The sequence below is a fragment of the Lepeophtheirus salmonis genome, chromosome 1 (assembly GCF_016086655.4).
Source record: "Lepeophtheirus salmonis chromosome 1, UVic_Lsal_1.4, whole genome shotgun sequence".
Lineage (NCBI taxonomy): Eukaryota > Metazoa > Arthropoda > Copepoda > Siphonostomatoida > Caligidae > Lepeophtheirus > Lepeophtheirus salmonis.
This window is the reverse complement of record NC_052131.2, coordinates 12,614,972-12,636,916: the sequence shown is the minus strand read 5'-3', so window position 1 is coordinate 12,636,916 and position 21,945 is coordinate 12,614,972. Positions and strand designations below refer to the sequence as shown.

General features: G+C 31.1%; 1 long non-coding RNA gene across 2 annotated transcripts; it reads left to right on the top strand.

Annotated features, from left to right (window-relative positions):
- The first annotated feature begins 1,884 nt into the window (after positions 1-1,884).
- On the top strand, positions 1,885-21,473 carry LOC121117116 (uncharacterized). Of its 2 annotated transcripts, XR_005864050.2 has the most exons (4): positions 1,885-1,989; positions 20,426-20,592; positions 20,660-20,795; positions 21,084-21,473. It is a non-coding gene; the product is annotated as an uncharacterized lncRNA (long non-coding RNA). The 2 variants fall into 2 exon arrangements; XR_005864046.2 differs by lacking the exon at positions 1,885-1,989 and having other exon boundaries at positions 20,323-20,592.
- The last annotated feature ends 472 nt before the right edge of the window (positions 21,474-21,945 follow it).

Below are 21,945 nucleotides of genomic sequence, written 5' to 3'. Positions count from 1 at the left end.
AGTTTGAATTAGTTTTTGATTAAGAACACTAAATTGAGATAGATTATTCTCTTAATCCAATGTAATATTATAGTATTTAAATACCTTGGAATAGAACGTTTCACTTTACATTGCAAATGAACGAATTGCGCCACCAAACTGGAAGGACTTACTAAATGCTTTAACTAAGATTATTCAAGCTGTTAGCTCACTACCACAAAAAATGTACTCCGTACTTTGTTTTCATTTGTCAATTTGCCTCATTCTTTTACGCTTATCTGTATTTTGAACGTAGATTGGCTGAATTTAAATTAGCTTTTTTTTTGATAAGCTGTGAATAATTTTCAACAATTATTGAACAATAATTACCTATATATTTGAAAGAATTGGATAATTTTTACTGATGTCGAGTCTTTTTTTAAAGAAAGGTTGCGAGGTACATTATAGGTAACTACGCGAATGTGGCTTTCTCAAGTCTTGTGGCATTGTTTGTTCATTGTTACGTCATTTGTAATTGTTTTATACGAATTAGAACATTTTAAATTGGGCATCAGCAAATTAAAAATATAACATCTGCAAGATGATGCAGTTGTACTAAGTTGTCTTAATAAACAAATAAGAATATAAACAAGGAGTTATAATAGAGCATGAAATAAAAAAATATATTAATATCTGCAAGATATGCTCCAAGTTTTTGTAATATACAAATAATTATAAAAACTACAAATATTAAATTATAAATGCAATATGACACCACTACCGGGTGGTACATTTAAATCTAAACACTTACTAGTTCAAAAACTAATGAAAGTTGTGTGATTTAAATTGATTCATATTTCGATATATTAAAGCATAAACAATTAGGTACAAAACAAAACAAACTTAAGCTGTCTATCTTATGTACAAGTCGTGAAAATGACACTTGAACGTGATTGAGGAATTTCCATGTACACACTCCAAGTAGTTGGGTGTATCCAGTACCACAGCTTATGTCGTCAACAAGTTCGAAACGTCGGAAAGGAAGAAGGGTTCTGTCAAAAAGGAAAAACTGAATCCAGAAGAGTTAAAGGAAACAGCTGGATCCTCCCTTCAAGTCCTTAAGGGTCCATGCAAGAGATATTGGGGTTTCCCATGAGGCTGTCCAGAGAGCTATCGAAAAAGTGGGTGGAACGAGTTTGTGAGGCTGGAGAGACTACTTTTGACACCAGCAATGAAATAAACATATCCCTTCCGTTGTAAGACTCTTTTGAATTAGTAGTTTGAATTCTTTTGAACTCTTTTTTGACACTTCCGCCCCCCCATCCCTTATGCCAAACCCCCTCGACTACACTGTTTGGGTGTATGTAAAGGGGAATCCATGCAGTTTACGTCATCCAAGTACCGAGGCCCTCAAAGCCACGGTCAGCTAGCACTGGGGCGCAATGACAGAGGGCCAAATCTGCAGTGGGTGCCATGCCTTCCACCGCCGCCTAGAAGCCATCATTGCTCTAAGGGCGGGTACTAATGATTAAGAGAGCTCAAATACACAACTATTTATAGTATTAATTTTCTTGAAATTCCATTGTTAATGAATAAATTATATCTTCTTGAAGTTTAAAATTCAAAGTGTTCAGAATTTAATGAACCTCATGGTATCATTTGGTATAAAAACTAACTAATAATAATTAAACAGCGTTCCTGCTTAATTAAAAGTCAGTAATACAAACCTGTAATAAACTATAGTAAACGCAAAGTGGCGCCTCTATCCTCGAGTATGTAAGCCAATGACTAATATTTTGTGTTAGTCCCTATTTAGTCCAGTTCATTCCTCCGAATCAGTCCTAAAAGTTTTAATGTTCGCTCCTTGATGACTTCACTGAACATTATTTCTTCTTTTTTAAATCAGTTCTTGGTCTGCAAATCTGAAAGATCAACGCATTTAAAGACCAATCCCAAAGTCTGATAGGACTGCTTCTAAGCCTGGAATGGACTGTACCAAATAAATAAGGGCTGGCATAGCACTGCAAATATGTAAGTAAAAAACACTCATGCTTTATTCTTCATGTACATCATTTTTATGAAAATTACGGATAAAAAAATCTACTCTTTATAAGTTTTAGTTTGTATGAATAACCTTCTCAAAATATTTCAAATGAAAAATTTTCAAACAATGCTGAACAATTTCCTTTACATTGTTATTTGTGTATTAGAAAAGTCATTATTGTCTGTTTTTCAAAGGCATTATGAATTGTTTATATAACTCAATTTTATAAGTTTGTACAATGTACATATCCACCCACATGCTCAAAAGGAAATGAGATTTCCAAGTCATGGGCAAGTCCAGCATTAAAACACTGTGTACATAAATAAGAAAGTATTATGATTTATAAACATATTTCTAATACTTAATAGGATCTGATATATAATAAAGATAAAGAAGTAGATTTTTGATAGACGGCAATAGTTTATATGTGTTTTATTCAAATACTCCGCAATAGTTCACCATTTTTCTAAGTATTAACGAAATAAGTGTTTTTATTCTTATAAAACTTGATTGTTTGGACATTCAAAAATTGCATTTCTTCGGTTTATGATGCAGTCTGTGACGGCAGTAATTGTGATGTGGACCATTGTAGGGCCTTTGTCATTTTGACAGTTTGTGTGTTTTAGAAAAGCCGAGTTTTACAAATAAAATTTAAAAAAAGGGATTTTCTTAAATTATAAATTTGACAAAAACTTTTATATTAAAGCAAAATTGCAAAATTTGATCATATCTATCTCCTGACGCTTTGTTAAAACTATATATCATATTCTAATATGGATTCAAAATATGTTATAATATCGTTGTACAATCTTATTTCTATAGTGTTGACAATAACATTATTTATATATTTGCAAAGGACATATATTTTTCTCCAATCATTCCACATTTCAAATTCCTTATCAATCCAAAAGAAAATTATTCGTACAAGTCCAGCCATTTCATGGAGATTTAATTCAAATATGAGTGTTTTTCATTGGCATAAAGTATTATTTAATACAGGTGTTAAGTTTATTTTTATTTTAAAACCATTTGATCTTGTTTTATTTGTAATTATTGGAAATTTGTTCATTTTATTTAGTAAAAGTATTAATAATAAACCCTCAAAATGGCATCACCTTCAATTATTGTAATTATGTAATGTTTGTTACAACTGAAACCGACCTTGTGGCTAAAATTGAATACTATTTTATGCCAATGAAAAACACTTATATTTGAATTAAATCAAAGTAATTTGAACTGAAAATCCCATGAAATATATACATTTCTACAATTCCATATATTAGTAGGATATTTAGAAAAAAATAATATCCTATTATTTTTCATAGTTTATTTTTATCTAAAATATGGAAATAAAATTGTATAAGGATGTAATAACATATTTTCAATACATTTTAGGGTATTTTATATATATTATAAAATTTGGTAATTTTTGATAGAATGTAAAGTCTAAGTCATTTTAATGATTGACGCTATTTTGACATCCAATAGTTAATTTTTTTCCTTAAAATTATTAAATAAATAAGGTTTTTATTCATTTAGAACTTAATTGTGTAGTCTACCAAAATGGTGCAACATCAACAATGTTGACGTCACGTGAAAACGCTCTATTGAAATATATATTTTGCACAAATATTGACTAAACTATTGTCTACATAATGTAAATACTTGGATTGGTTGTGACTTTAACACCTATGAATGGGTGTCTTCCATGTCATTTTTTCATAAGATTTCATAAGGTACAAAATATCAGGTAGCTATGGATATTATGAGTACTTCTTCTCCCACACGGATATTCTAATATAATCCAAAATACGAGTATACACGCATGTTTACAACATTTTTCGTGAAGAGGGGGAAGGGAATTTTGAATAGTTTACATTATAAACCGTATGCATATTTTTTATGAGTATATGTATATATATTTTTTTTTTTGCGTTAAATGGGTATTCTCTATAGACTGACTTGCATTAATATATTTTACATAATGGTATAATTACTAATTGCATTTTTAAATTACTCTATTTTACAGAAATAACTGTATCAGGAGTCTTCAAGGTCAATGAGTAATAGGATCTTATTATAGTTCACTATTTATAGAAGGTGTATGTATATATACAGGGTTCGTAAGCAAAACGTGGACTAAATGACAGATTTTATAAAAATGTCAATTATTTTATTTTTGAGAAGTAATTTTGAAATTTTTTATAACAGAACTTTGAGACACAACCTTTTTGAACATGTTCACTCAATATGGCCACACTCAGCAGCAATCACAGCCTCCACAAGGCGGCATAAAGCCTTGCAAGAGTTGATGATGAGCGTTCCGCACAAGTTGTTCCACTCCTTCACAATGGCGGTCTTCAGGGAGTCCACGTTCAGGTGAGATGTCCGGTTAGTCTACCTTTCCAAAATTTGTAGTTGGTGCAAATTTGAAGTTGGCGTAAACTGCAGGAGTCTTGTTAGATGGAGGCTTCTCATTGTAATCACCACAGATTATATGTCCAACTTTTTGATATTTGGTGAAAAAATATTTATCCTTTTTTGTAAGATACAAGGATTATTCGACAGGCAATTATAGGCCAAATTTATTTTTCCTCTAATTGGTTGTTTTCGGAATCTAGCTCAGTGACATATCCGATCACGTAATCATAACTCTTATTGCATCGTATACAAATGTTTACCTCCAAAAAGAGGGCTTAATGAAGGAGGATTTTTGCAGGTGGATTTTCTGACAAAAAATATCATCAAAAGCTGTTGTGCAGTCTAACTAAAAACTCAAATTTTTTCCATAAATTTCATACTAGCTTAGAAAAAATGTCCAATTTCCACACAAAAAAAAGGTAAAATAAGCAAATTGAACACTGGTTCTCAAGTCCTAACTCAAGGGATGATGCTAGTTAACTTCATTATGGGGGCTTAGCCACAAAAATTATCAACACTGTTTATAAATAGGTTTATTTTAAATATATTAGGAGGGGTTGCCTGCGTTACAGGCATGAATAAAGGGGAATAGAAACAAAGAATGGAGGTAGAATAAAAGATACAAAGAGTAGGATGTAAAAAGATAGAGTGAGAGAAGAGAAGAGGAAAGAGAAATAGAGAAGGAAACTCAGATTTTATTTCGGTCAGAAGAGGCTCTTAATGACCTCAAAGGCACAAAAAAAATCTTTGGAATATGTTTTGTAGTTTATACGTCTAGTTATAGAATTATAAAAAAAGCCAATGAATAAAAATATTTTTAAGATGACAACTTGACAGGGGTGTAGAAAATGTTTTCTTATGAGAGGGAATATTATTTTTGTAGGTTGGTGGGGAGGCCAAACTATACGAGAACGACTGTTCTTTTAATATTGGGTGGAGGGGACAGACCCCTGCTGCTCCTACTCTACTGTATCATCGATAAAAATGGATCTGTGGAGAGAAAAAACGAAGTTTAACAATTAGAAATGGAAAAACGGTTAATCTGTGTGCTCTTTCTTCTTTTTTGTTCATTATTTAATCTTTAATCGGTCGTCGTGGAGTTAACTTACCCGTCTGAAGTGAGCATTCTCCCCTATCTTTGATATCAATTGATTTAAAAATGCAAAAATAAAATATAGGAATATAAATAAAGTATAATTATAATATTTTATATTCACTAATGCGTTTTGAAACGTAGATTCATTTTCTCCCTCCAAAATCATATAACAGCTCCCTTACTCTTACAAAAATCTAATCTCTAATGATCGACTAAATAGATAATAAATATTTGGAGATATATTTTATATTTTGTATCTAGTGTTATACATACTTGATCAGATCTTGTTTCCAATACAGTTTTTAATACTTACAAATATTTCAATGTTAATCGGTTTCATTTACTTATTATCCTTCATTAATAGCAATGTTAGGGTTGACTCTCCTGTAACTAAGAATCAATCCATATAAAAATCATCCTTATCTGCGGGATTGTTACTACGAGATTCAAACTAATACGTAACATATAAAACTAAAATGAATTGAGCTTTTTCCTTCTTTTTCTTTTTTCCATCTCTTCTATTCTGAACATTGCTTACTTTAGATGGTAAATAAATTTTCTACCCAGCGATGCTCTGTCCCATGGAGATGAAACCGAATTTTTCTCAATATTTCCACCAGGATGGACGACATTTAACTCAAAAAGTTTCTTCTAATCACCATGGTCAAAACACATATTTTTGAAAGTATGCATCCCCTAACTAAGGGCTTTGTCTGCTTCATGTTTCATCCGGAGAATTAATGCAGCCTTTCCATGATTGCTAACTCAATCATCTGAATAACTTCACTCCTGCATTTTTCATGGAACTAAAAATTCATTTCCAAATTTCATTGATATTCAACTTGGTTATGTGTTGTCCACATGCACACCACAAAATAGCATGTACCTCAATGATCCATTATGCCTTATCTTGACTAATATTTTGTGAGACAACTACAACATGGTTGCTTTTACTGTTTGTTTGTTTTTACAATAGTTATTATTCCATCAAAATTGAGATAGAATTGCTCTGAAACAACAAACTCCAGGGTCCATTATACCATCAAAATATGAATTAAAATATCATAAGAAACTATCTTTAACATTTTTTTTGTAACTCCTTTATTAATAAATATAGTAGTACCATAAACGCAACATTAAGTTGCATGCAGAAATAAGCGTATAACTTAATTTCCGAAAAAAAAAAAAATTTTTTCTCGGCAAAATAAAAACTTGACTAAATGTGACAAAAACCGAACAAAATATAATGAAACAAACAAAAAGTGACAGTGACAAGACAAGACTAATGGGACACAAGTAAATTTAAAAAAAAACACCAATATCGGCAAGATGGTGCAGATGTACTAAGTTATTGTAATATACTAATATTTATACAACTACAAATACACAATAATACACGCAAGGTGGAACCACTATCCTCGAGTGTGTTTACAAACAATTGTTATTAAGTAAATAACACTCATACCCCTATTGAAAATTGCTGTAGAAATTAACACTTAAGACAATACCAAATTATATTTTTTTTAAAGTGTCTTTTATTTGAAAGAAACGTTAAGATAATAGAAATTGTCTTTCATTACAAAAAAAGTCATGAAAATTTTCATCTCCTCCAAATAAACAAGCCGAAAAAATTATTATATAATTTTATTTTAATTTATTATTTTTGGATAATTATAATTTCCTTTGCTTCTCACCCATAGCTTTGTTGGTACTATGTTTGTTTGTTTTTTAAAAGAAAGTGCCTAAAAATAGGACAAATAATATAATAATATGTAAGTCAAAATTCCAAGGTGAAGAGTTTTATTTGTTTATATTTCTAAAAATGATTTTTTGTTCCTCGTAAAAATATTATCACTTCCTTCTCCCAATTCTACATTGTTGTTCATTATTACATATGAATATATTGATTAAGCATGCATCAATAAGGGTATTTACTAAAAGAGCTTGTATATATGTAGCTATATTTAACAGTTATATTTTTCTTTAGTACTAAAAATCACAAGTTTTGGCTGAAAATAAATATAACTCTAAAGATAATTATGAGACATTTTAGATTAATGAATAATTAATTAATTTTTGTCCTTAAATATATCTTAAGTAATTCAACCGTCCTAAAAAAACAAATACACTTTAACCCTTTGTTATTTCCTTGAGACGCCAGAGAATGAAATATCCTAGAGTTACTCCACCTTCTAAATGACACTATTTTTTAACCTTTATTTAGACAGCAAATAATTTATAAAAATTAGAATTATCCAAAACTCTCTGGTGAAGATACATTTACAAAAATATACTTAAACATTATAGTTTAAAATTTCTTCACCAGATTAAGCCTTACAATCATAAAATACTCATATATCTAATTTAATAACATTAGCATCTAAAATCAATAAAATAAAGACATAACAACATTAAGAGTAAATTTGCTTTTAAACTAACAACTGGCTCGTTTTTTGTTGTTTATTTTGCTCTTTCTAATAAGTTTTAGTACATAATTGTGGACATTCCAAAAAAAATGTGTCTAATAGTGTTGAATGATTTACCACAATCTTTACATGGAGAGGCAGAAAAAAAATCATGTGGCGATTTGAAATTGAGCAGTGAATTTTCTCCATCAGCTATTCGGAAAGTAGAAGACATAATCCTATGCATCCAATTACTAGATGAATTTAATTCCCTAATCCATTCATCACACCTAGACAACGCAGAGTCCTCTTTTGAATTAGAAAAATCATTTTTATATTCCAAGGAATGGGTATATTGTGTAGCTTGGTATGTCTAATGAGAGGAAAATTAAACTTCCCGTTAAAAAAAAAGTGAACACCAATATCATGTATTGTAAGCTGATTTTTTGTGAGTGCCTTACATTCCAAAGACACAAGGCCCCGTAAATTTTTGATAAAAATTTTCTTTCCATGATTCTTATCAATAATATCCACTGTCGTTCCACAATGGAAAGTGGGAGTCGCTTTCCAAAGAACCCTTTGTATTGCAGCAAGCAAAGGGGAAAAGTCGTCGATATATCAATTTTTAAAGTCATTTCCAAGTATAATATATTCATAGTATGGACTTGATATTATCACATATCCCCACTCCATGTTAGGATTCTTCGTTATTAAATTTATCTGTTATATTAAAAATTATTATTCTTTACATTAATGTTATCTCCTTGGCAATCAAAACAGTTCTTACAAAACAGTAATCCTCGACGCTTTCCATTATTTTATCGACATTTTCGACATTTGGCCTTCCATAGCGTGTTACATCTTTACCAAAACAGAATAGTTGCAACCAAAATTTTGCGTGATTATCTCATACAGTATCAAGACCATAAACACTATTAACATTTTCCGCCGCCATGAATGCGTTTTTGCCTTGTACGAAGAAAAACTGTAAAATATGGAGTATTTTCTCTTTGCTGATGTACATCTTTGACACGCGCTGAAACCATTCCGAGTCAAACAATCACAAAACCGTCCAAGAAGTTTTTTATTTCAAGATCTTATCTTTCTAACACCATCTAGCGTAAACCGATCGCACTTATACATCGTATGACACACATTACTAAATTCATTTAATGTCTACCTAATATCTTGTTGAGAATTTAAATTTTCCATCTCGAAAATGAATTTATATATTCGTAAGCAAGGAACAATAATAGCTGAACAATAAATATTTTCCAGAACTTTTGGATTGGGATTCATTTAGATCATTAAAAATCATTTAAAAAAGTTTGTATACGTATGTATTTATGTTTTTTAATAATTTATATCTAAAAAAGAGAGATTACATCAGAAACTTACTATTTGCTCGACATATTCTTCAATGTGCATAGATATTTTAAGTTCTACAAACTTTTGCTTTTAATACAATATTTGAAAATATAACATTTTTATAGATTTTAAGCCATTAATACCTCTATTTTATTTTCTGAAAAAATAAGATACGAAATTAAATTCAAAAAGGAAGGGAAGAAAATGGTATTGTACATTTATATTTGCCGCAGGTTTCTCATAGGCCAAAAAAAAAAAAAAAAACAGAAAAAGAAATCAGTTTCTAGCCAGCCAATTCTTCCCAATTATGGTGTTAATATTCAATAGTCATTTACAGTAATTGTGCACAGCTAATCAAGAGATAATTCGAATTAAATACATCAACAATCAGAACAATGATATGTAAAAAAGGAGCTGAAAAGTTGACGTCTTTCAACAAAATATATGGTATTTTTTAGTTAGTGCAGTAACTGTGAGTTCGAGTCCGAGACACATAATTTCAAATGTTGTCGAAGTCTCAAAAATATTTTTCTGAATCCATAACACTGGATGAGTCATCCATAAATTTTTTGCTGGTACCATTAAAAAGAATATAAAAACTCTACCTAAAATTTTATAACTAAAAGACTTAAATTGAAATATCTAGCTAAGAGCAATTATATTATACATATTTATGCAAATTACAAAAAATACAACGCTTCTTTGTTTGATAGTCATGATGATAGATCCAAATATACTTACATTTGTATTTTATTTCATCACGCATGCCTTGTTCGTTTTTTGATTTTTTATATTGCCATGATTCATATTTTATAATTTTTATAATTATGTTTTTTTGCATTAAAAGTGGTATCTATAAGTGTTCTTTAAAGTTGCATAGTACTTATTACTGTTTTCAGCATGCCAATATTTTTGTATTGGTTTTATTTCTAATATAGATATAAGTATTTTGATAACTATTGATACTTTTTGTACTGAAAAAATAAGACAAATATGTCGTTAAGATCAATTTACATTAATTAATAAGATCGTCAATAGGAGTTTTGTTTGGACATAGACCTAGCTTGATGTTAAAACCAGGGGGACATGCCCCTCTTTGACTCTCAAAATATGTATTATGATCATAAATACTGTATGTATATACTTAGTATGAAAATATATTCAATTTGGACAATTTAGAAAAAAAAACTACAGACTCTAGCCCCATCTCTTTCGCATAAATTTACAAGTCTGCCTGTTTTTGGTGTAGGGAGGAAGTGTAGGGATGTGAATATTGGCTAAATTGTGGTAAGCGTAAAAGACACGACCTAAAGAATACCATAAAAAGTATAGTAACTGTGAGAGACAATAAAGGTGTGCGCGTCTAAAACTGAACACTCCTTTAAATTTTACGCCATGCACATATTCGGGATTTTATTGAGTTGAAACCGTTTTATACTTTGAGGCAAGGGTCTTGACTTGTTATAAACAAAACTCCATCAAAATTTAAAAAGCAACAGCCGATAATATGGAGAGACATCGAGTCGCAATTTTGGAACTTTCCGCGCGGGGAAAAACTCCCCCTGAAATTGCCAAGGTTCTGAACTGCAGCCGCACCACCGTTTACAGCGTGGTAGCCAAAGGGACTCCTGAGGCGACCACAAGATCTAAGTCAAGGCCTCGAAGATCGGACGAAATGGTTGATGCCGTGAAAAAGTCTGTCAAGGACAAGAGAGGCAAAGTCACCGTCAGCAGCCTCTCCAGGGAGTTCAAAATCAGCAGAAGGACCATGGACCGGCTAGTTAAGAAACTTAAGGTCTACAAGATAATCCCTCGTCATGCCTTCAAGCCTGTAGACAAGGAAAAACGCCTCGCAAGGTCGAACATTCTTCTCAACAAGCTTAAGAAAAAGCCAGCCAATGTCGTCGTTTTCGCCAACCTCCAGATCCTAGCTGTTGTTGCGTCCGACGGTCAGAAATGTGATCTCATCTTCTTGGAGGACCACAAGAGGCTTAACTCCGAGACGAGATTTTTTGAATAAACGTCTCATTTTTTTCTAATCTGATATGAGATGATTTAAAAAAAAAATGGGCATTTGAAAATTAAAAAATTAAATAAAGGCCTTTTTGGTTCTCTTTAATTATCCTGTGCCGATATTTAGTTTAATGAATGTTTTTTAGAAAGTTTTATTTCTGTCTATTTCTGAAAAGCCATTTTTCTTGAAAAAAGTATATTTATTTTTTCAAAACGCATGTATTTTAATAATTTTAAAGTAACTATCTAAATAATCTAAAACTTCGAGTTGTGTCCTATTTTTTTTTTATTACTTTGTACTCCGTTGCAACCTTTGTCTTCTGATATGTTAAAACTTCAAAATAGTGAGGAAAAATTAACAAAAGCATTAATACCAACATATACTTTTTTTTACAAATTTACGTTCACCGCAATTTAGAAAATATTTTCATCCCTAAGGAGTACACACATTCAGAAACTTGTTAAAAAAATGTCAATATAATTCTCGTATTGTTTTATAAGATACAATTTTCAAGCTCATAATCTTTGGTGGGTTACGTCATCAACAAGACAATTTGTTTAGTAAGTATTGGCACTGCAAGAACTGGAGCTAGTATCAATTTTGTATAGTACTGTTTTAAATGCATCACTACTTCGATACCACTACAGTACGGGTATAAAAAAATAACACAATAAAAATTGTAACTGTAATAACTTGGTATTGAACCTTTGAATTCAATCCATAAATCAATGGTATAATAATATATTTGGTATTGATTAATGGTATCCGTAATCCTATTACATATCTGTTCGATGTTTCTAACCTATGTAACACATATTATCAAAAAATTATTACATTAGACGTGTATTTATGAAGCAATTTATTGTTTGCAATAATATAACAAAGATATGACTCCTTCAATGTGTTTTATATCTTCGTTCCCAAAATTGACATTTATTTCTTTTCCTCCCAAATTTATTATTTACAAAAAGCTCTAAATAAAGCGTCACAAATTGCGCAATAAATAAATGCAACGTCGTATAGTTGACTCATAGTAAGATTTATTAAGAATATACCTGCCTGTATGATTAAAAAAAAGAATCCAAAAATGGTTTGGTAACCCTGACATTTTAAAGAATGTTTTGAAGGAGAGAAAGAATAATGCTCATGACCTTTCATTATATCAGCTACAATCAGCTGAGAAAAGAGAAGAAGGAGAAAATAATATAAACATGGACATTTGCTAGAGTCTCTCCGATGTCGATTCCCAATTCTGCTCTGAGTCCAACAAGGACTTATTATTATGACTCTGCAACAAATCTACAGGGTTACGCTCCGTCTTTTATGAGTACACATGAATGTTCAATCAGGTTTTGAATATAATTGAATCCATTTAGGAAACTAAGTTCACTACTAAGGAATTAAGTAATAATGACAACTGCTGAGGAAAAGAAAATTCCTTCTGTATGTTACCAATTACAAAATAACAGGCCAGTTAAAAAACACATCGGATTTACATTATTGCTTATAAGGATAAAGACAGAAATTACTCTGATCTCGATCGTCAAATCAACCATACGTACGGGGGTGGGGATGTTAAGTTATGAAAATGAGTAAATTATATTTTAGCCCAGCTTTTCCAGTGGCTACATATCTTGGTAGTATTTTGGTTTAAAAAAAAAAGTCATCCGCCCCCCATTCTATCCCAAAAAGTACTTTGTCACCAAGGAATGCGTATTTTTTATCTATTTTCAAAGTAATAAGAAGAAACTTGCAAATGTTGGGGTCATTAAAGCCTTTTTATACAATTATAGATATATACCATTTTAAATTAATAAATTACAGTTTTTAATGTCATATAAAAAGTTAAAGGTCACAAAAAGGTCAATTTCTTCTAAATTTTTATTTAGTGTATGTACTAGGATGTTCAATGTTAGATTAACTTCTTAATTCGAACTTCTATTTTATTTTGATGAAAAAGTTGTTTTTGTAAAGTTTCAGTCTTTAAAGGGCGTTTTTTGACCTCTGGGTCATTCCACGTCAAGTATATACACTTTTTTGCAGTTTATGGCATGATCATCACTGATTTTCATGATTTTTGGTGAGCTTGCTTTTCTATGTGAAAGAATAGAGTTTATGAAATATTAGGGTTCTGTGACTCACCTGGGTTATTCTAGGCCCGCTCTAATTTAGGCCTAATGTGTTGGATCTGTGTTGTTCGGAAGGCAATAATTGCTCTCATAGTTACTCGATTTTAACAAAAAATTACGCCAAAAGATGCACAAGAACACAGACTATAATTTATATTGAATTATAATCTTATTTAAATCAAAAATACAAGTTTGGGGATCTAGTACGACCTTCAAAATGACACCCCTGCCAAGCAGCAAAACTGATTTTGTTAAAAATTTGGTAGAATATGTCTCAATATATGTTGTCAAATATATCCAAAATTCAGAGTGGGATGTTAATGGATCATTTGCAATGAGGGCATTAACTAGAGTATATAGAGCCGCTCTTACATTATATTAGTATTATTCTTCTATATTTAGACTCGAGTTTTGGATAATATACATATTTTCTGGGGATTAATAAAATAAATTAAGATTCTTATTTAGGTAAGTACCATATAATAGAATTGAAAACTTAGATATTTGATTAAATAATAATTAAAATAACTTTATGATAGAGTCTATAATTTTCATTTTAAACTTAAATTATTTAACAGATTCAACTTTTGACTCCTTTGATTCACTATACATGCAAACTCTAAGTGATTCGTCTAATTCATTATTAAGTTAATTAAGTTTTTGTGTACCACATATTGTTTTTACATAATTGTATCTTTTTTTTTTTAAATAGTCTTTTCTTTTTGATAATCTTCATATTTTTCATATTGTCGCATGAATATTTTAATAAAGCATTCGGCTTTGTAATTTGATTTTTATAAGGGCGTTGTAAGCTGCCTTTCGTAGTTTCTCTTTTAATAGTATAACCTATACCCTTTGAAGGTTCCTTGACGTGACTTGTGGCAAAAAAATGCAACTCAGCAGACAATTGAAAGGCCTCTTGATAAAAAATTAGATTCAAAAAGGCTTGAAGTTTCTCTATTGACTCACATACCCATTAGAAAAATAATATATTTTTTAATATTGCTCATTTTATCATTTAAATGATTTACAAGTCGTTTCTGCTATAAATACACGGCTGCAAAATCGTCATTGTTGTTATCAGATATCATAGTGGAAGATTGGTATAGCCTACCATTATTTTTATAATAGTCGACCCAAGTGTCTATTGTTGCCTGTGCTTTATTCCAATGAAATGCTTGAGCCGCATCCTGGAAAATAAAACTGTAATTTTCTAAAAATTTATCAATTACCACAACTTCTTCGTTCGTAATTTCTTCTTTATTTTTTATTAAGAGATTGGTTTGACCCTTTGCAATAAAGTCGTGTTTGGCTAGCTGTACTGTTTTTTCAAAGAAACGCTCAACGAAGTATTTTATTGGTAGTACTGTATAAATTAATTCACATCTATCAGTAGATATCCACTGTTGAAATTGTACATTATCAATGGTGTTGTATTCAAATTTGTTGAGTAATGTATTTTCATGATTATCACTAAGTTTAAAGGCATCATTTGTACCAAATTAGCAAGAAGTGTAAGAAGTGTTGAATAAAATAGAAGCAATAACATGACGGTACGTTTGACCAGTTGTTATTTCGGCCATTCTCGATCCCATGATCAAAAGTTATATATAATGCTATTTTTATTGTTATTTAATAAAATATCTTAATTTTCAGTTATATTATCATGATCTAAATAAGAACCCTAATTTATTTTATTAATAACAGAAAATATGTTGTATATTATAAATACGAGTTTAAATATAGAAGAATAATATTAATATATTTTAGTTAAAGCTCTATTTGCAAGCTATAGCCATTTGAAAATGACTTTTTTTAAACAACATTCTCTATTTGTAATAGGATTCAGAAGTTTGAATTTAAAAGTTATATTGCTAAATTTCAAAAGTTTCACTAAAGTTCCTTTTCTCGTGTGATACATAAAAATATAATCCTTATTTTTATTTTGGAGAAAAATAAATTGTAGCACAACGAAATACTTTGGAAACTCAAGCGATTAGAACTGGACATTAAAAAATATTTTTTCTAGAGTGCTTTAAAGATGCTGTAGCATCCGAAAAGTAGAACTAAAAATGAATTTGATTTAATCACTGCCCCACCCCTTCTCCTTAATATTAGTACAACAAAAAAACTCATAACTCTCCAATAAATTGTCCGTGTTACTCACCGTCTTCCTTGAGCACACACATTAGGGTGGATCAAACCCCCACATGTAAACAATATTGCAATGGCGGGAGGATAAAAATGTTCTCCCTATAATAAAAACACACTGTATGAAATATTATTAAATTCAAATAAACTTTACAGGTGCTACATTAAGCATTTTGAAAAGAGAATATTATAGTATATGGTTATTACTATGGGAAGCAACGCTAAGTATTCATTTTTTTAAGAGTTATGTGTTTATTATTATTATTGTTAACTTGCACTTCCATAAAAATATGTTGTTTTAATTTTATATAGTATGAAATACAGGGTTACTAATCTAGAAATATTGCTTTAATGGCTTAAGAGAGCCAAGTGAATGGAATTGCATCCCTTCAGTGGGATTAAAAACTTATGGGTACTATGATGCATCAACCCCCCTATGATTTTAAAAATATTTTTAGCTCGTTATGGCGGTATTGCAAAGATGTTTTACCGCATAAAAAATAAGTTTTGTCTAACATTGACCAGGCCCACATCAATGTTAAAACATTAAAATATTACAATTTTTATGACCATAAACTAAATAAATGAGACAAAAGTAATTTAATGCATACGAAAAATATTTCCCGTTAATACTTTCTTCCACAATACAAAAGACATCAAATAGTATTATTTGTTTTCTAGAATTTCGTTTTAAGAAGGCCAAGGTCCGAAATAAACAAATCAAATGTAAATACGTAATCTTCACACCTACTCATGTTTACTCACTATTACATTTGCTTTTGCTTGCGTAATCCTATCTGTTTCTACTCCTTGTAAAACATTTTGAAACTGTTCTTCTAATTTAGCAATGCCAGTAAAGTCCGAGGTTAATTATATGCCTTTTTCTACACAGTCATTAATGACGTTAATGGTATTGATCTTTGGAAGACATATAAGACGACAAATGTATCCATTCTCTGACCTTTTGGGTGAGGAAATTCGTATCTAAGTCCAGTAGTTTAAAGACAAGCCAGGAGTCACATAAAACTAAATCTGCAAGTGTCGTAGACTGCGTAATGACAGTTGGAAAACGTGGTTTTCCAAAACCTATACCAAATCGATATGTATGTATACCCTGTCTATCACCCTGCACATATTTCATTACTATGTGCCTATTAGAGATATTGTGTCGCTCACTTGATGGAGTTAAATCACTGACGAGGACAAGTGGTACCATTTCTGTGGGTAAATAACACAAATCATAAAATAGAGCAGATATGGGACTCTTAGACAGGATTAAATACATACATTGCTGGGATTTCTTGTACATATACAAATCATTCCAAGGAGTATCCACGTCTGTGGTACATATGTTCCACTATGAACTGTAGATAAACATACAAAATTGACAAAGACGAATAACTTCTTACTCTGATATTTGAAATAAATGGTTCCTATTGTGTTGTAAAAGAACAATTTTGATTGAAAACAGTTATTTCAAACATCCATAGGGCCTTGTGCAATACACCAGGACGTTTGAGGCAAAAATCTTTGTTGCTGAGGGCATTTAAATACAACACTCACAGTTAAGAGAATTCCTTGTAATCATCACGCTGATGTTGTTTAGAGACTTTTGATAAACTGAATTGCTTTATTTCTCCATTCTTGTATCATAGTCTTAATTTCTCAATGAAATTAGATCAAAGAGTGTAAGCTTTACTTTGCTGAAGCAGCTCACACTTTCAAAAAATCTTTAAAAATATTAGAAGACGATTTGTCTGGTGATTTCGGCGTTTCTATTTTCAGGTTTTTGAATATCTGTGTAAACATCACCTCACCAATATGATGACGACATACTGCCCAGAGTAACAGCCGTCCTAAGACCTTAAGAAAAAAAATAACAGCAACAGTATCACGGCTTGTGTAATAAGAATTTGTGTCAAACACCCTGGATACAACTGATTTTTCACATTTCCATAGCTTCAGTATTTCCATGCTTTTCTCAGTTATAATTTTTCATGAGCGTCGGTCAGTGCCTGTTTTGTAAGATGAAACCCCAAGGGACTCAATTCACCAATCGATACACACAGCCGATCTTTATTAACAATCTTATTTGTGAAAGTACCCATAAGTTCGGAATCCCACTGAAGTGGTGCAATTTCTTTCACTCGGCTCTCTTAAACCATTAAAGATATATTTCTAGATTAGTAACCATATGTTTCTTACTAACTAAAATTTAAAAAAACATTTTCAAGGAAGTGCAATTTAAAACAATAATAATATTAAACGCATAATTCTTAAAAAATATATATATATGAATACTTATAGTAATATGACCATATACTATAATATTCTCATTTCAAAATATTTATTGTGGCACCAGTGAAATTTATTTAAACTTAAAAATATTTGATACAGTGTGTTATTATTATAGGTAGAAACCTTTTATCATACCACAAAGGCAATATTTTTTATTTGGGGTGTCTGATGCACCTTAAAAATCAATTACACTTGATGGGTCATTCCACGTCACGTCATTGACACCCTCACGGCATGACCATCACCGATTTTGATGATTTTTGGTGAGCTGGCTTTTCTGTATGAAATGAGAGAGTGTGTAAAATATTAGGGGGCTGTGACTCACCTGGGCCTTTCTAGACCCGCTCAAAGTTGGGCCTGATGCGTTGGACCTGTGTTGTTTAGAACAACATTCCGCTTGCAGTTGCTCGGTTTAAAAAAAAAATACGTCAAAAGATGCACAATAGCACAAACTTTAACTTATATTCAATCATAATCTTATTTTAATAAAAAATAAAAGTTTGGGGCTCTGGTGCAGCCTCCAAAATAGCGCCCCTAATAAGTAGCAAAACTAATTTTCTTTTAATTTTAGTAGAACATGTATCAGTATATGTTTTCAAACATATCCAAAATTCAGAATGGGATCTTAATGGGATCACTTCCAATAAGAGCATTATTTAGAGTATATAGAGCCGCTTTTATAGCATATATGTAATCTGCGCTTGTTTTCTATAGGCAATACATGTGGGAAATTGTCGGAGTTAGGAAAGGATTCTTTTATCAAATATCCATATTTAAAGGGTTTTTATGGTAGAGTAGCTAAAGAGGGTGGAGTAATTGTTGAACTCATCGGTCAAGATTTTAAATATCTTCTGGAAGAATTGGGCCGAATAAAACGCAAATGAAATGAACCCTGTGCAATCAAGTATCCTCTAGTATGGGCTGTTGTTGGTAGAGTTAAGGAAGTGTCAACTAATTCTCTATTTTGTGTTAGAAGGAAAGTCAACGTTTTTAGAATATATGGTGAAATTGATGAAAACGTAGACAATTTTAGGAAAATAATGTTAAATAATCAATCAGGAGTAAAACCTACTAGATTGTACTTGTGTAGTGAGAAGGAATTTGACGAGTCTCGTTTCATCAAGAAGGTGGAGGAAGATATTAAATTGGTAAATGCTCACTTGAAAGTGAAACTACCATAGAAAAAGCTATTCAATGATCAGATAGATGAATTAGAGGAAAATGAATTTATACAAGAAGTTAAACCGACAGAAGATGATACCCTTAAGACTTTGGGAGTAAAGTTAGAAGATACATTTGTGTGGAAATATATTCTTAATAAAGTAAATAAAGATGATAATATGGGAGCAAAATTGAAGGTTGTTAGAGCCTTTTAAGGGAATGTCGATTTTAAGAGTAAAGAATTTAGAAGGTTAAGTCCGGTCTACGATGCAATAGACGAAGTTAATAGAGTGGGTTCGCGTCTGGAGAAGATAGATTGGATGACAAAGGAACAAAAATCCCCTATGATTATTCCTGGAGATATAGTTGCAAAATGTATCGTACAACATCACTATGAGAAGGTTTATCACTGGGTATCAAGACGAACCCTTGCATCTATTTTACATGATGGGTTGTGGATAATTAGAGTATCACGTATGGTATGAAAAGTCATAAGTACTTGTATGGATTGTAGAATTTCAAATCGGCCCGCTATTGGTCAACAGATGGGCAATTACCTGGTATTTGTATGGCGAAAGAACAAAGCCCGTTTGAATGTATATCTGTGGATTTTTTTGGACCTTTGTCAGTGAAAGTCTCTAGAAATAAAAGTGTAAAAGAACAGGTCATTTTCTCCTGTTAAACTTCTAGGGATAGTCATTTAGAATTGACTTATGATTTATGTGGTGGATGAAAAGGATTGTCATCAGAAAAGTTCTTTTCAGCGTTCCGAAGCTTTTTGACTTTGAGGGGAGTACGAGCAGGAGTAATGTATTTCAATCAGGCAAATAATTTAGTTGGAGCTCGCAAAGAAGTTAAGACAATATGTGATCATTGGAGTGAGTTGGTGAAAAATGAAACAGAACGAACTAAGGATTTGGAGTAGAAGTGGAACTGCCCTCTCACTAGTCACATAAATGGAATTAGAAACGTGAGGATCAGGACATCAACGGGAGAATATGATCCCCTTATTTCAAAATTAAAATATTTCAAAAGTGTTCTTAAGAAAAAACTTCAATAAAGACTCTCTGTGTAATTGCTATTTATTTGGTTGAATTTGTTTTATTGGTATCAGTTTGGTTTTCAGTAATAATTTATATCAGGTGTATGACGTTATCTTGTACTGATAAATCAAATGCAGATGATTTATCTGAGGAGGACTGGATTGACGTCACTCGTTGTTTATTAACCTATTGATACTTTTTTTTCCTTTTCTTACTTTTCAAATATATAAAATCATCAGTGTACTTAGTAAAGGAGGAGATGTGACTCAGCTAAAAGTTTTCAACGAATTTAATAAAATATATATATATAGAGTAAATGTTTGTTTTATTATAACAGTTAACTAAGGAGTCAAATGGGACGAGTCCTAAGGATCACGGACCGTTCATTCTAACATCAATAATGCCAACGTCAAATAAGAACGCTCTCTAACGGGATGTGATCTTTAGTGTGTTTCTCAATCTATCTTTCTGCAAAAAGAACAAGAAAATACAACTATAAAAAAGGTTCTAAATCATTTTACATTGATCTAATTTTACCAAATTGTTGGCCTATTCCTTATACTTATAATAGATACAACATATTGCATGATTAATCAAAAGCGATGCCATGTCGGAGGCATAGTTGTTAGTGTATGACTTTGGAAAAAAATTGTTCAATAGGAGCAAGGGCTTTTGGTTTCAAGATGACCGACATCCAAAATGATGACGTAATGTAAAAAATATATCTTGATTGCAAATAATAAAAAATGTATATAACCACTAAAAAATCGAGTAAAATGAAGTAACTTGCTTTATATCCTAGGTGAAGTTATAGAATAGACCTTACGTTTAAATTTTTTTTTAAATTGCATTAAAAAAAGGTTCATTTTGATTGATTTTTGGTCTATTTTATTTTAATATTTATTAAGAATTTTTTATAAAATAAGTTATTTAGGTTTCGTGACAATATATTACAATATTTATATGTCTTAACTATAATAAGATTTTTTTTTTAGTTTGACCTTCTTTTGAAGTACTTCTGGAATGCTGGAACTTTGACCGGATGGAGGGTAACGGTTTTTGATGGCACAGAAAAAATAATTAGGAGGTCATTACCAACACCTAAACACATCTCATGTTCCATGACAATTTTGAATTTGGTCAACTTTAAAGAATAGCGAACACTGTAATAAACACCATACTATCGAATTCATCCATTCCTCATCATAAAAACCAAAAAAAAAAAAAAAAAAAAATCAAGTCATTCCTATTTTTAGCCTCAAATCTGTTAAATGTTCATTTGTATCTCAATATACTTATACGTATATAAAAAAGCTTGTCCATCCACTCAATTCTTTACGTAATCAATAAAAATGAGTGGGCGCTGCTCAAGAGACATAAGATAACTTTCTTCACTTAGTAAAATTATAACTACATACTTTGATGCAAAATACTTTTACGTTAAAGCATCTTGAAGTTATGTACATACACTAGACTGTTCCGTTCTTGGTTTAATATGTTTTTACCTATGCACAAATACTTTTTCTGCTAGAGACAATCAAATAACTAAATTTGGAAAAGTTTAAGATCCCTCAGACTATTCTTGACTACAGCCTCTTTCCCCCTCTAACCTCTGTTAAAGTGATCAGGGTATCCGCAGGAATATATTTTGGAGGGGCTAGGGGAAAAAAATTTAAAAAAAACCCATAGCTATCCTCAAAAAATTAAATTTTTTGTAAAATAATTTCAAAAATCCACAGCTGTTCACAAAAAACTTCAAAAATCCAAAGCTATGCAGAGAAAATAAAATTTTGGAAAAAAAAATTGAAGAATTAATTTTTTGGGATATTTGGGAGGGGGCTACAGCCCCTCCCCCCG